Raw genomic sequence first — 15,306 nt, 5'->3', positions numbered from 1 at the left:
TAACAGAGGGTGCTCTTGAGAGGAAAAAGGAGTAAGAGTGAGCTTACAACTGTCACCAGCTTGGAAACTGCTTTGCTTGGAAATGGGATTTTAGTAGAAGACCTCATAAGTCTGTTCCCCCCACTCCTGATCTTTGTGGACTTGAAAGCTGTCTGAGTGTTGTGACTCTAAGTTTTTTCTGTATATGGAGAGACTTCCATTCCTGCCCTCTACCCTAAATAGGGACTTATATCTTAATGTCTGGTCTAGAAGCAGTATTGCCCCACAGTGTCCCCTCAACAACCCTATCTTTTTTTTTTTTTTTTTTTTTTACCCCCCCACAACCCCTTTTTTTTTTTTTTTTTTTTTTTTTTTGTGCATAGGGTGCATGCACTCGCCAGACAGACAGAGAGAGACAGAGAGACAGAAAGCCAGAAATCACCTCCCAGGGGAGGTGTCCATGCTGCAATCCCTTCTCCTCCATTCTCCTCTCAGGATCTTGGGCACGCACGCACACACGCCCGGTGTGAGTTTTAAGCCACTGGGTCCAGGACGCGAACCACAGTCAACTATATGGGAATCCAGTGACATAGCCATTATGCTAACTGCTGGTCCCAACAGCCCTATGTTTTGAGACCTATATTCTACCTTCCCCATGCACTTTTAAGAGGTATGTTCTAGTATAGTTGTAAAAGTTCAGATGTGGAAGGCAATCTTAGGCATTGTCTCTATCCCTTGTGAAATGTTGATCTCCGTATAAGATTCTGATGTTGATTTTTCTTTGTGTTTTCCTTCTTGCTGCAGGAAAGCCATCTCCCGGGCAGGCCTCCAGCACCTGGCTCCTGCACAGCCTCTCAGTCTTCCTGTGGCAAATGGTCCAGCGAAGGAGCCCAGAGCAACTCTGGACTGGAGTGTAGGTGTTGACTTTTTCTTTTAAACATAAAATTTCAGTTACATGTGCTTCTCTCATTCTTGGGATCCCCAAAACTATTGGGTTTTCAGAAAAGTCATGATGCATTTTTGTATGGTAAACATAGAAAAAAATACGTCATGACTTTTCCAGCAACCCAGTATAAGCAATAATAATCAGCACTCTTCAATCATGCATATGGACCAATATTCAGGTATCTAAGCTGTAGCTCCATTTTCAAACTCCTAGAAGCACAGCTCTCTTATATGAAGTCAGATATACCCAAGGCTGACATAAAAAACTTCATGAATCATTTGAAGCATTATTGCCTGGCTTTGCAGTTGTGAGATAAAACGTACCTTGTGCATATGCTTTCTTGGTTCCTGTCAAGATGATGATGAATAGAACTTACTGTGTTCAGCATCATGGGATCCAAGTTTGGTTTCCTTAGCTCAAGCTGACATTTTTTTCCCCCTGTCTTTTTTCTTTCCTAACACAGGATGACCTCACTTTATAGTCTAGGTACTTCTTGTCCTCCTGTTGGTTATACTTCCTCTTTTAACCCCAAAGCAGATGGACCTTGCATCAATGGGTTGAGTCCATTAGCTGATGTTAACACTTTAACCCAAACACACCCACAACAACCTAATAACTTAATTTGAAGGGCTGTAGTCTGAAATTTATAAGTCAACCTGAAGACACTCATTGGAAGTTTTCAATGAGTTAAGATCTTGGTCAAAGATATCACTTACCGGACTGAAAGTCTGCCCTTTCCGGAAGCAAAATAAGGAACAACATCAAAGTAGCAAAGGGTGGCTTTGAAATTCTGCCAACCTGTCTTAATGCTGAACCTTGTTTAACTTCTTAGTTGAATTTGAATGAAGAAAGTAATTCATGTTCTTTTCCTTCATATAAAAGATAATGGTAGGTGTGAGAAGAGAGAGGAGTGATTTTTTTTCTTGCTAGTACATATACTATGATTTAATGTCCTTTGTATTAAAACATTTCTTCCTTTCCTCCAGTATGCACTTACTTTACATTCTGGACACATACCAATGTAATTGGTGCCTGTATTTATGAAGTACCTGGCAAAAGACTGACTGTAACTGAAATGCAACTTCTTTTATGGAACTACTGTCATACTGAGAATGCTCAGATAGCACTTCAGCATGTTGAACTGCTGTTTAGGAAAAACATTTCTTTCTTGAAGTTTCTTTTTATTCCAGGACAGTTATTTAATAAGCTCTAAACCTATAATAGGGCACATTTACACCACTGTTTACGTAGTTAAAAAGAATTAAGAGTATAGCTAGACAGAATGTAAAGAGATGTGTATGGGCTAATGATGAAAATGTTTTATGAACCAGGAACCCAAAAAAGTTAGTTTAATATTCCAAACAATCTTCTGAACAAAAGCAGCAAAGCCTATTGAGATAAGAAGGCCAAATGTGGGATAATATAAATCATTTAGATTGAAACATTGACAAAGCCCTTTCTCTGCCCCTTGTGTGACATTAGTCAAGTAATGGGATTCTTTCAGCCACTGTGTCCTCATCTGCACATGGGGGTAATTGAGGTCCCCTCCCCTGGGGGGACTTAATGAGTGGTGTTAGGATCAAATATGGCCATTAGTGTGAAAGTTCTTTGTAAACCATGCAGCTTGCAGACTTATTTATTCAGAAATAATGTCTCTGATGACTTTATTAATTTGTCAAACATTTGTTGAATGCCTCCTTTGTGTTAGAATACATTGGTTCCTTGGGATTTTGGGGTGAAGAAAATATGGCTTCTGCTTTCGAAGAGCTTAGGCTCCAATGAGCAGAAACGTCAACTGCTAAAATGCAGGATAGGGCTTCATAGACCAGGGGAGGGGAGTGATGGAGGGTGTATAGTGTGAAGAAGGACACCTGTCCCCATTTGATGTTGAAATAATGACTGGAAAATGCTTTTACAAAGAGGTGTCTTGTTTGAGCCAGCACTTGGCTAGGAGATCTTATTTTTTGTTTTTTTGCAGAAAGGTATTATATATACTGTAATATACCATCAAAGTGGTATTTTGACAAGTGGTGGGAGTCTGCAATGCAGAATGGGGGAAGACAAAGAAGAACTAAAACTGAGTGCACTGACCTCTATTTCACTCCTCTGCCCCTTCTCTTTGATAGTGGATACTCCATCATGGAGATCTGTTGAAATTATGGCAGGAAACACCCTGGGAATACTTAACAATGGGGGGGAAATGGAAAGGCTTTTTTTCTTTTTTTTTTTTTTTTTTGGAGAGGTTTTATTTTTTTGCTATAGGGCGCGTGTGCTCACCAGAAAGTCAGAGAGAAACAGAGAGGCAGAAAGTGAGAAACCACCCCCTAGGGGGGAATGGCCACTCCACAATCCCTTCTCCTCTTTTCTCCTCTCGGGATCTTGGGCATGCATGCACATGCGCCCAGTGTGAGTTTAAGCCAACGGGTCCAGAACTCAAACTGTGGTCGACTACGTGGGAGTCCAGCAACATAGCCATTACGCTAACTGCTGGTCCCCCAAATGGAAAGGCTTTCTGATGACACTCCATCTGAGGGTATATTTAGAGATCTGATTTGTTTGGAGTTATGAGATCTTACTCTTAGAAAAAAATGATGGGCTAATATTAGTGTTAGCAAACAGAAGCCAAACCGTGACCAACACTACACTTCTTTATTGTAGTTTTGTAAAACATTTGTTTCAGAAGAGAGGAAGAAGCAGATTGTTCCAAATATTTTAGTGACTTTTTTTTTTTTAACTAAGACTTTAGACTACTTGCCATTGCTTTAGAATTTTTGGCTCTTCCTCACAAATGTGCTTTTTAACAATTTCATTTACGTCACTTCAGTTTGCGCTTCTGTTCAAGGAGCCAAACTGGGAATGTCTTTGTTCTGTTTCAGTGTAGGAAGAGACCTGAGACTTGGCCTTTTTCTGCCATTCCCTCTTTCTCACCTTGTTTGGTCCCTTGTGGCAAAGCAATATGCCTCCTCATCTCCCGCCCTCAGCTCGTTCTTCTGGACTTCAGAGTGTTGAAATGATCTATCTTCATTTCTTCAGTATTACTATTTATTGAGCACTAATTGTGCTTAAAGCCTCTTAAGAGTTCTCCAAAATAAGGAGGAAGAATTTCTGAAAAAGAAAGAAAAGAAACTCCAACTCCTTCCTTTGTTGAGGTGAAAGACCCCACCAATGCTAAGTAATGTTCTGAGGGCCTTGACCTCAGTGGCAGAACAGAGGTGGAACAGGGTTGGAGATACTCCCCTGTCCCCCTTCCCAGGCCCCTTGAATCTTGAGTTGAAACTCTCTTTGCTCCATAAGCCTTTGGGTGTCATCTCAAAGCCCTCTGCACTGTGACCCTCTAGCTTATGTCATTTCTAACCTCTTCACTTTGCCAGTGAGAAAACAGATACAAAAGTTGCTCACAGCATCTCTGAAGTTGCAAGGCAAGTCAGAGTAAACCTGGAAACAGGATCTTAGTCCCCAGGTTTCTGCTCGTGTGACATTCTCCAAGAACCCTGTTCTGACTCTAGCATATGTGCCAATCATCTGAAGTTACACAACGATTTCCTCAATATGCTTCTGCAAAGAGCTTTGAGCAATGGTCTGCTTGGAGGGTGCCTGGGACACAACTGCACACTGATTTGGTGAGCTCAGACTGTAAGCACACACACATTTTGGTTGGGAGTTTACTATTGTAGGAGTTCATTTTTGCACTTTGATTAAATGAACTTAATCATTTCTTCAAGTAATTCCATTTTCACATTCTCATTTTCTTGTTTATAAATACATTCTCTCTCTCTCTCTTTCTCTCTCTCAATGTTAGCTGGTTCCTCAAAATCCAGAACTTCCCCTGCTGAGGTTTACTCAAATGGCATATTACAACTTTTAGGATTTTCTGACCCCTGTAATCATTTTCTGTTGATGACTTTGCCAACATTTGCTGCTGCTGCTGCCTATGCTTGGACCTTTCCTTTCACACACATCAGGGACACAGCCCTCAGTGCTGAAGAGCATGGAGTGTCCACATCAGGCCTCAGTGTGGTGCCTGCGTCTTCCTTGACAGCAGGGACACTGGGTTCAACCCAGTATGGAAGCTGCCATTTCCTACAGCGATTTCCTCCCTTGTTGTCAAACCATGCTTATCTTTTCAATCAAATCAGTTCTCTTTCTTTCATTCTCTCTTTGCTTTGATTTCTCACAATACCTCTAGTCACAGGGCATTGTCTTAATAAACCTTTCAACTAAATTAGTGTCTTTTGTGTGACTTTCTTATGAGAGCCTTAGTTTCAGACTGCTTGAAGGAAGGGGCATTATCTTCTGCTTACTTTCTCTGCACAGCCAAGGGCATTGCCACCTAGGCCGACTAGTTGCCTCTACCAATGTCAGATACATTAATTACAGCATTTCTGCACAGTCAGCAGAAGCAGACGTGGTGGGACGCTGAGAGTTGACAGGCACTCAGATAATCTCTCATTCCTGAATGGCTTGGTAAACACGACTGTAAAGCCTGTTTAAAAAAGAGGGGAGTTATGCTATTTTAACCCCAAGAAACTCTTTTTAAATTTCCTTCCTATTAAAGTATTTTATTAAATCTTTTTAAAAATAATTATTTATTTTTTATTTATTCATTCATTGATTTTTTAATTTGACCAGGGAGACAGAGGGTGACAGTGAGAGAGAGAGGAAGTGAGAAAGCAAGCCACTAGGTCCAATGCTCGAACCCTGGTCAGCCATGTGGGAGTGTCCAGCGCCTTAACCACCACGCCACCTGCTGGTCCCATTAAATCTTTTTAAAGGGTATTTATTTATTGTTTTCACCAGAAATCACATGCACATGTCAGAGAGAGAGAGAGAGAGAGAGAGAGACCCCATCTCTCAGTAGGGCCTGGACATCCTGCAATCCTTTTCCCTCAGTTTCTATCCCATCAGGATTGTGGGCATGCATGCCTGTGCCCAGTATGCTTTTCAAGCTCCTGGGGCCAGGATTCGAACAATAGTTTAGTTGGCCATGTTGGAGTTGGCTCCCTCTACATAGTGCTTAACTGTTGGGCTATGGGATCAGCCCAGCTTTATTTATGTATTTCTCCCATGAGACACACACACACACACACACACACACACACACACACACACACAGAAAGCATCCCCAACAGAGTCATGATCCACCCCAGCTTCAGCCAGCCCCAGACCATGGGCAGATGCATGCCTACAGTACTCCTTGTCCCCATTTTGTTAGGTCTTGAAGCACAAACACAGATGATCTTCCCACTCCTCCTGTTGGTGTCCTTATCTTCATGATGACGACCTGCAGGGCCTTCCCCCTTGACACCATGTGATGTATGTCAACCAAGTAAGATGAGAAGAGAGCAAGCTAGATTACTAGAAAGAAAGGGAGGAATGCTCAAAAAGGAAAAATATTCTCATCTCCTGGGCTGGATTCCAAACTCTCCGTTTAGAGTGAGTTAGCCCATTTAGAATGTGTCTGTTACCCAGAAAATGTATGTCACGTGCCTCCTCTGCAATGGAGGTTTAATGCAGACCTGGAAATCGCTTCTGAGATCTTTCTTACAGGCCATGTTACTTTTAAACCCAACATTTTTTACTTTAATTTATTTTTCTTTCCTCACTGGAAAAATGTCTCTAATTCTAGAGCTGTGAAAAACAGAGCCTCAACACAAAAGCCAGATCCTTAATCTACCTTTCCAATCTTTACTTGATACTAAGAAAAAGAGTGGTTTCTTCTAGGCAGGTGGAAGCAATGCAGTTGGTTTGCTGCCTCTCAGTTTGGTTCTGGGACAAGATTTGGGAACCAGAGTCTTCATGTGGGATTGGCTTAAACTGGGTTATGAAACTAGGTTATTTTATCTTTAGAAACCTTGAATGAAAAGTCATAAGAAACAGACAGAGAGAGAAAGAGAGAGAGAATGCGTGCACACATGTATTCCTGTGTGCATGTGCATATATGCATATTCTCATTTTAGTCCGGTTTCATATGCAAACTTAGGAGATCTGCACAAGCTTCTTTGCAAGCTTCAGGCCCTTATTCTTCGTCAGGTTTGGGTGTCATCACCAATAGCTCTTCTTACCCCGTATCTCTCCCCATTCCCTTCCCCACTTAGAAAAAGGTAAGTCAGTTAGTTCATTAAGATACCAGATCGCTGAGCAGAGCATAAAGAAATACCCACTACTAATCAGTAAATGTCCTGCCCTGGTCATTCATGTTAATAGTAGGACCTATCCACCACAGTTTCGCAGATGCTCAATATTCCTTTGTTTTCCAAAACTAGAATTTTAAATTAACTCTCACTGGTTGCTGAAGAAAATCATTGAGTCTTACCACTCTGGTCTCTGAGAACTGCCTAGCTCTAATATTCTACTTCTAGGCAACTGATTATCTAAACTAACACTGTCCAGTAGAAAAGGATATGAACCATAAAGTAATTATTATTTTTTAGTAGCCGTATTTTAAGAAAGTAAAAATAAATAACTAAAACTAATTTTAATACCACATTTTGTTTAATCAAATACACCCAAATATTATCATTTTAGAATGTCATCAATATAAAATTATTAGTGAGATGTTTTATATTCTTTTTTCATACCATGTCTTCAAGCTCTGCTGCAGATGTTACACCCACAGCACCTCTCAGTTAGTGAGAACCACATTTCCAGTGCTCAGTAGCACATGCATATTGTACAGCATGGATCTAAACCATCCAAGGTCATTGTTAATCTTGAAAATTCCAGAGGAAGGCAATCCACATTCTTTTTCCTTTTTGGTTTTCTAAGGACATTTATGTAGGATACAGTGTGTAATTCTCATTTCAAGACATTTTAATGAGCAAGTGTCTTCATTTTGTGTAGATTATTTGTTTCTGGGTGAAGTTTTCTTTTGGTTGTTGTTTGTTTATTTTCTCCTCCTGCCGTAGGTTGTATTCACTCATCAGAGACAGAGTGAAAGGGAGATGGAGAAAGTTCCCCTCAATGGAGTGTGGTCACACCACAATCTCCTGTTCTCCATTTCTCCACCCTGTCTGAATCCGGGGCATACATGCACATACACCCAACATGTTTCTCAAGCCCCTCAGTGGGAATTGAACTGTGGTTGGCCTTATGAGTCTGGTTACCTTAACCACCAGGCCATGGGTCAGCCCATGAGTGCATTTTTTTTTTTTTTATCCATGTCACTTAGTCTCTAACACTATTTTCAGTTTTTTATCTTTTTACTTATAACCATGACTTGTTATTAGTAGAACTTGAGCAAAGAATGATACATAGATTCACATGTTTTTATTTATGTCTAGCTAGGTGAATCTCTACTCTTAAGTAAATAGGTCTATGTAAATCTATATATGTAAATGTATGTACAAATTGTCTTTAGAAAGTTCATAGAAAATGCATGTTATTTAAAAAAACTATGCATATATTTCTATTTTTCAATTTTTTCTTTTTGTCAGAGGTTGCATGTGCTTATGGGGGGGGGAGAGAGAGAGAGAGAGAGAGAGAGAGAGAGAAAGAGAGAGAGAGAGAGAGAGTAAGAAAGCAACTCCCATGGTGGATGATCACAGAGTAATCCCTTCGCCTCCATTTTCCTCTCTGTTTGTGACTTTGAGCATGCATGCACACACACCTGGTGTGTTTTATAAACTGCCAAGTCTGGGACTTGAACTGTACAGTTGGTTATGTGAGATCCAGCCACCTTAACCACCATGCCACCAGCTAGTCCAAGGATTTTAAAACTGTTGGCATCAGTCCCAGAACCACAATCCCCATTCCCCAGCCCTCCAAGATCTGGGGCACACAAGTGCACCATCTTCCAATTTTTCAGACCAACCCGGGTATCGAAACCCATGGTTGTCTGTTTGGTCTCTAGCACTGTAGTTCAGTATGCTGTTGACTGTGCCACCAGAGTAGGTCATTTGCCAGGAACTTTTTGATGTGCCCTTGTTATCTGTAGAGAGTTGTCTCATTGCTCACAAGTACAGATGAAATGTTATCTTCCTTTAGAAATAAGAGTTATATTTTTTTCTGTCTGGCACAAATGGATACTCTCTGAAATGTGTATTATTTAAGATGATATTTGTAGGGAAGAAGAGAAGAAGATGTTCCCAGGTGGGAACAGTGGAATGAACAAAAACATGGCACCAAAAAAGGAAAATGTAGAGTATGTTGAATCAGGCTTTCTGGAATGATACTCAGGGTTTTTTTTTTTTTTTGAGAGTTTTTTTGCTTTAGGGCGCGTGAGCTCCCCAAAAAGACAGAGAGAGACAGAGAGACAGAAAGCCAGAAACACCCCCCCCCCCAGGGGGGATGGCCACACCGCAATCCCTTCTCCTCCATTTTCCTCTTGGGATCTTGGGCATGCATGCAAACGCACCCGGTGTGAGATTAAGCCATGGGGTCCAGGACTCGAACTGTAGTCAACTACATGGGAGTCCAGCAACATAGCCATTATGCCAACTGCTGGTCCCAGTACCCAGGTATTTAAAAAAAACTTCACCAGTTCATTCCAATGGGAAACTGAATTTGAGAAGTAGTGTGTGAGGACCACTGTGACATACAGTGACGCTTCCATTTTTATTCCTCTCTTTCCTTACAAAGGGCTCTCTCTTCTGAATCAGGTTCACACCTAAGAGCGAAGTTAGCTAATACTAGCAGTCCTGCTGTGCCTGGGATCTGAGATACTCTGAATGCTTGCAGGTGGGATGCAGTGTGGCAAGGCACAGAGAGCCTTTCTCCCAGAATCTAACTGACTAGCCAGGGAGCTGGAGGTGTGCTTGCAAGCTTCTGATTTTCTAGGCCTTGCTTTCTGCCTGACTTGACCTTTGGGGACTTCAGTCCTAGCCTGGTGAATTGGCATATTATCAATAATTTTTTTTTAACCTTTTCCTGACTGCAACCCTTTACATTTCACTTTCTAAAAGAGTTGACAAGATTTTGCCTTGGCTAGGTTTCCCTAGTATTTGAGCTATTATTATGTGTTTAGTTTTTAATCTTCCTAGTAGGTTTTGCTATGTGAATTACCATACCATTTTAATGTCCGGCACCAGTGGAATAAACGTTTCTTGAGTGAATTAAAGAATAATAAAATGAAAAATATTATTTCATATATATCGTTTGAAGTTAAAGTTTGTTATGTTCCCAGAATATTTTAGATTGTGAGGATTAATTTCATCAGTATACCTTGCAAATAAGTGCCTTTCTGTTTTTTTTAACTTTAAAAAACTTTTTATTTTTTTTAGTTTTTTGCCTTGCTGGAGGGGAGATAGAGATAGAGCAAGTGAAAATGAGAAATCACCCCCCAGGGAGGATGGCCATGCTGCAATATTTTCTCCTCCATTCTCCTCCCAGAATTTCAGGCATGCACACACTTGCGCCTGGAGCAATTCTCAAGCTGCCAAGTCTGGGACTCAAACAGCAGTTCACCGTGTGGGGATCCAATGCATTAACCACTGCTCCACTTGCTGGCCCCAAAGTGACTTTCCTTTATCATTTTTAATATTGTCATTGTTTTAGTCTGCTTTTCTGTCTCTAGCAACGGGGCCACCCTAGGCAATTTACGAAGAATAGAGGTTTAGTCAGCTCATGGTTTTGGAGGTCTGAGGTCAACGGCTGTTTCTGCTTAGGGTCTTCTTGTTAGTGGGGACTTTCTTCAGAGTCCTGAGAAAGGCAGAGCATCCTGTGCAGGCTTGGATGTCTGTGCTCATGTCTCTGTCCCATGCCCTCTCCTTATAAACCTACTAGGATCTGATCATGGGACCTCACTGTGATGACCTCATCTAATCTAATCACATCCTAAAGGCCCTGCCTTTCAAAACTATAGTTGGATTTAGCTTTTACCCTCTTAATTCTATCACAGCAAATTTCCACATGTGAATTTTGGGGGGATACACACAAACTCGTATAGCCATCATCTACCACTATCTGAGAACTTTGATGTCCAAACTATAACCTTTCTTCATTCTTCTGTTGTGTCTCACAAGACAGATGTGAGGGGAAGCTCACTTATCCTTGCCCACCCCACCCCCCAAAAAAAATATTGAATGTGTTTTACTACAGGCAAAAATTTCCAAAAAAGTTTGGAAAGGTGGCCACCATTTGACATAGAGTGATGATCCTTGTCAGCGTTGCTTTCCTTGTAGCAGTGACGGTGAGGCACTTGGAGATGTGCATGGCACATCCCACTCCCTATGAATTCTCCCTGAGCCTTTGACACCTACACACCCAGTCACTTTCTCTTGCCAGTTCATAACTCACTTTTCCTGATCTAGGTCTTACCCTGAGCTTTCTTGGATTATGAAGCACCTAGATCACATGTCACAACCTGTGGTTATTCCTCCTCCTCCTCCTCCTTCTTCTTTAGTTTATTATTTTATTTAGGATAGAGAATGTATGAGAGAGAGATAGGAGCACCCTCAACTGGATCTTGGAATGCTACAATCTCCTTTCCCCACTTTCTTGCTGTTTGCTCATATGGTTTTTCCCTGGTGCACATGTGGAGAGAGAGAGAGCTCTCCTGTGTCTCTTCTTTTTTAAGTCAGGGTCTCACTCAGTTGTGATCTGCCTGCCTCAGCCTCCTACTGATGTGCACCACCTTACCTGGCTTTTAGAGTGGGCTCGGAATTGAACCCAGGCCTCACATGTAGCTTCAGCCTGCTCAATAGCAGCATCCAGTGTATATTACTTCTTCTGGGCCACTTGTGTCTTTTCTAAGGACACTAATCCCATCAAGGGGACACCTCCCTGATGACCTAACTACCTCTCAGAAGGCTCATCATCCAATAACATCATGTTGGGAGTTAGGGTTTCAACAATATAGATTTGGGGGGTAGGGAGGAACACCATTCATTCTGTAGCATGCCCCATTAAAAAATCATTGTGTGATGACATCCATCTGATGAATAAGATAAAAGCAAGAGCAGTTGTCCTGCAAGAGTTATATAGTCTTAGTCTTATTCCTTCATGGTCAATCTAATGTAATGCTTTCCCTAATACCGCAGAGCCCCTCTTAAGCAAATGAGAAAAATATACAATTAATATATAAATCCATTACTTACAAGGTAGTATACCGTAACAAAAAGAATATGAAAATCCTATTCATTATACTGTTAAAAAACAAATGTTTACCACTTTCCTCCCAGTGAAACACTGCACATTTCTGGACAACAGGATTATTCCTCATACATCATAGCATGTCTGCTTGCCATCAGAAGTATATGAGTATTTTTAGAAGCAGTAAAATTATTCAGTTGGAAAACCTTAGAATGAATTGGGTGAAGGCCTTATTAGATCAGTAAAATGTTTGAATTAGTAGAAATGTGTTATGCGTTGAGTGCACAGGGACTTCAACTACATTTTAAGAAGCCTCTGCCCTTAGAAGTATAATTTACCGATTTCTAATATAAATGTGTTTTCAAACAGCTTTTATTTAAAGTACTTTAATACTACCACCTTCTTTCTTAGCTAATTCGCTAAGTAAAGGTACATTTTAATAGAGTTTGGGTCTCAATTATCATGGAATTTGCAGAGCTGGGCATAGATGAATAAAGCTTTACATAAAACTATTCAGAAGTATTTTCTTCCTTGTTTATTGAATATATAAGAAGTCTTCAAAAAGTTCGTGGAGAATGCATATTATGAATAAATGATGCATAAATTAAAAAATTCGCACAAAAGTAAACTGAAACTGAGCTTTAATTAAAAATTTCCACAGACTTTTGAATCCCCTTATCTGTTTGCATATGTGTCCACATTTATGGAGAAAGCAGCAGTAGACCCAATGTCTATTTTTGTTATAGCTCAGAGTTTTTCCAGACACCCTTTCCATTTCTAGAACATTGGTAGAATTGCCAGCAGTACTTGGAGAGGTAACTCACTAACTTGCTTGTGCCCCAGATCTGAATTTGAAATCTCCTTGCTTTATCCATAAAAATAAAACTCAAGTGAGGTGGGTCTTTTCCTTGCAGGAGAATGCTGTGAATGGAGAACACCTGTGGCTGGAGACCAACGTCTCGGGAGACCTCTGCTACCTGGGGGAAGAGAACTGCCAAGTGAGATTTGCAGTGAGTGTCCCTTGGGCTCTGAGCTTGTGTTTCTGGGGGAGGCATCAGGGTCTGAAGGCCAAGTGATTACCATGCCTTGATTTCTAAGGAGAGATTTGAAAGAGCCAGTTTTTGAGAGATGGAGGCCTTTCCAGATGTTTTCAAGGCTTGAAGAGAGAGTTTATCAAATTAACATGGCTTTCAGGTTGTCAATTTTAATGTTTTTTTTTTTTTTTTTCTGTGGTTCAGTGGTGCAAGCCAGACCTTGGTGGAATGTAATAGTTTAAGATGATGCCCAGAAGAGATTTTTTGTTTGTGTGTTCGGCATGTGGGAGAAGGTGAATAAGTCTAAAAAGGTGTCTGCCTATGGAGGGGGCTTTGGGGTGGTGGAGGAAGGGATTCTGTGAGAGTGTGAACTGTTTATAAGGGAGTGGCTTAGTGTGGGCATTACTTGTGTGTGAAAGTAGAAACAGTAGAAACACCGGTGTTGGTGGTGGAGCACACTAACAAATACTCCAGATAAGTTCTGGAGAATACAAACAATGTTAGACACAAAATAAATAATAGACATTCAGGTCAATTGAAGTATTCATTGTTTTTTCTTTTTTTTGGAGAGGTTTTTGCTATAGGGTATGTGCACTCGAAAGAAAGAGAAAGATAGACAGAAAGAGAGAAATCACCCCCCAGAGGAGTTGGCCCCGCCACAATCCTTTCTCCTCCATTCTCCTCTCAGGATCTTGGGTCTACACACACATGTGCCTGGCATGAGTTCAAGCCACCGGGTTCGATACTCAAACCGTGGTCAACTACATGGAAGTCCAGTGACATAGCCATTATACCAACTGCTGTTCCCTTCATTGCTTTTTGAAATTCACTTTGTGCTCCTTCTTAGAACAATCTGTTTAAAGGTTATAATTATTTTTGTGTTCTGTGAAAGAAAGTGTGGTTGCCCAGGAGTCAAGTTGTGGAAGAACTAAAACTTGACTGTTGAGAAGAGAACCTAAAGTTCTTGTGTAATTTCATGCTATTGATTTAAAAACAGAGTAATGGAAACTTAGTATAGTAAAGAAGAAAGAAAAAAAATATTATTCTTATTTGGGGAAATGGACAAATGGACATCATAATTTACATATTTTCTTCTTTCTTTTTTTTTCTTTTTGGAGAGGTTTTATTGCTATAGGGCACGTGTGCTCGCCAAACAGACAGGGAGAGACAGAAAGACAGAAAGTGAGAAATCACCTCCAAGAGGGGTGATGGCCACACCGCAGTCCCTTCTCCTCCATTCTCCTCTCGGGATCTTGGGCACACACGCACACACACCTGGCGTGAGTTTAAGCCGCCGGGTCTGGGACTCGAACCACGGTCGACTACGTGGGAGTCCAGCGACATAGCCATTATGCTAACTGCTGGTCCCTAGATATTTTCTTGTTTTTAATTCTGTTTATTATGGGGAAGAAAGATTTGGGGCAAAATGTAAGGCCTTGAAATTGCCCTTGAAATTGAATGTTTAGTTGATAACTAATAAGAAAGAAATTGAGTTTCTGTCAAAGCTTACAGAACATAGTCCCCAAGGACTTTTATTAGGTTGCCTGAAATTGCAAAGGCCTAAAACCAACACCTTTTATATCACTTTAGCTGTTTTGACCCATGCCTTATAGATTTTGTTTTGGACAGACCTGGGCTTGTTTAAGTGAAGCTGAGAGTAGTTCAATGTCAGGGGAAGTCCCACATGAACAGACTTGAATTTGAACCTCAGAGTTACAGCTCAGTGTAACGTTGAGAACTCCTGACCACCTGGCTTTGCCTACCCTATAGGTAGGAAGACAGAGCTGGATTTTAATTTTGTATTTGATTCTAATCTATATTAAATTGTTCACATTTCTTTTAATCTTATTGTGAATTCAGTTTGATTTAAATATCAGGATTTCAACTTTATGCATATATAGTTTTAATTAAAGTATAATTGCATATAATTTGATTAAATTACTGACTCCATGAGAAGCTTGCCTGTTGGACTAAAAGGTTGCAAATAAAGAGTTAACATTGGAGTCTTAGTTAATTGCATAAGCAGTGGTCTTGGGATATTGGATAATATAAAATGGGGAAAAATGACAGCCAATTCTATTTGCGTGTCTACTTTTGGACAGTTTCTGCTGATCTTACTGACAGCTAATGGACTGCTTTGTTACAGGGCGTGCCTTTTCTCCAGATGACTCCCATTTACCTGCTTAGGGGGGCACTCTTTTGGGGACAGCTACATATTTATTACCTCTTTTGACAACTATATAAGAGGATATGTACATCCTCTTCAAGCCTTTAGTCAGTTATTGCTGTCCACAGCCGATAATTACCTGGTCATTATTA

General features: G+C 40.7%; 1 protein-coding gene across 1 annotated transcript in view; it reads left to right on the top strand.

The window, feature by feature from the left end:
- Nucleotides 1–789: 789 nt before the first annotated feature.
- DGKI (diacylglycerol kinase iota) overlaps nt 790–15,306 on the top strand; it is a 316,603-nt gene continuing 302,086 nt past the window's right edge. Inside the window, exons 1-2 of the mRNA XM_027770499.1 lie at nt 790–892; nt 12,868–12,963. The gene's annotated coding sequence lies outside the window, so the exon portion shown is untranslated. The remainder of the gene's footprint in view (nt 893–12,867; nt 12,964–15,306) is intronic.

The sequence above is a fragment of the Tupaia chinensis genome, unplaced genomic scaffold, assembly GCF_000334495.1.
Source record: "Tupaia chinensis unplaced genomic scaffold, TupChi_1.0 Scaffold000140_1, whole genome shotgun sequence".
NCBI lineage: Eukaryota > Metazoa > Chordata > Mammalia > Scandentia > Tupaiidae > Tupaia > Tupaia belangeri.
The sequence above is the reverse complement of the archived record's forward strand: the minus strand, read 5'-3'. Positions and strand labels throughout refer to the sequence as shown.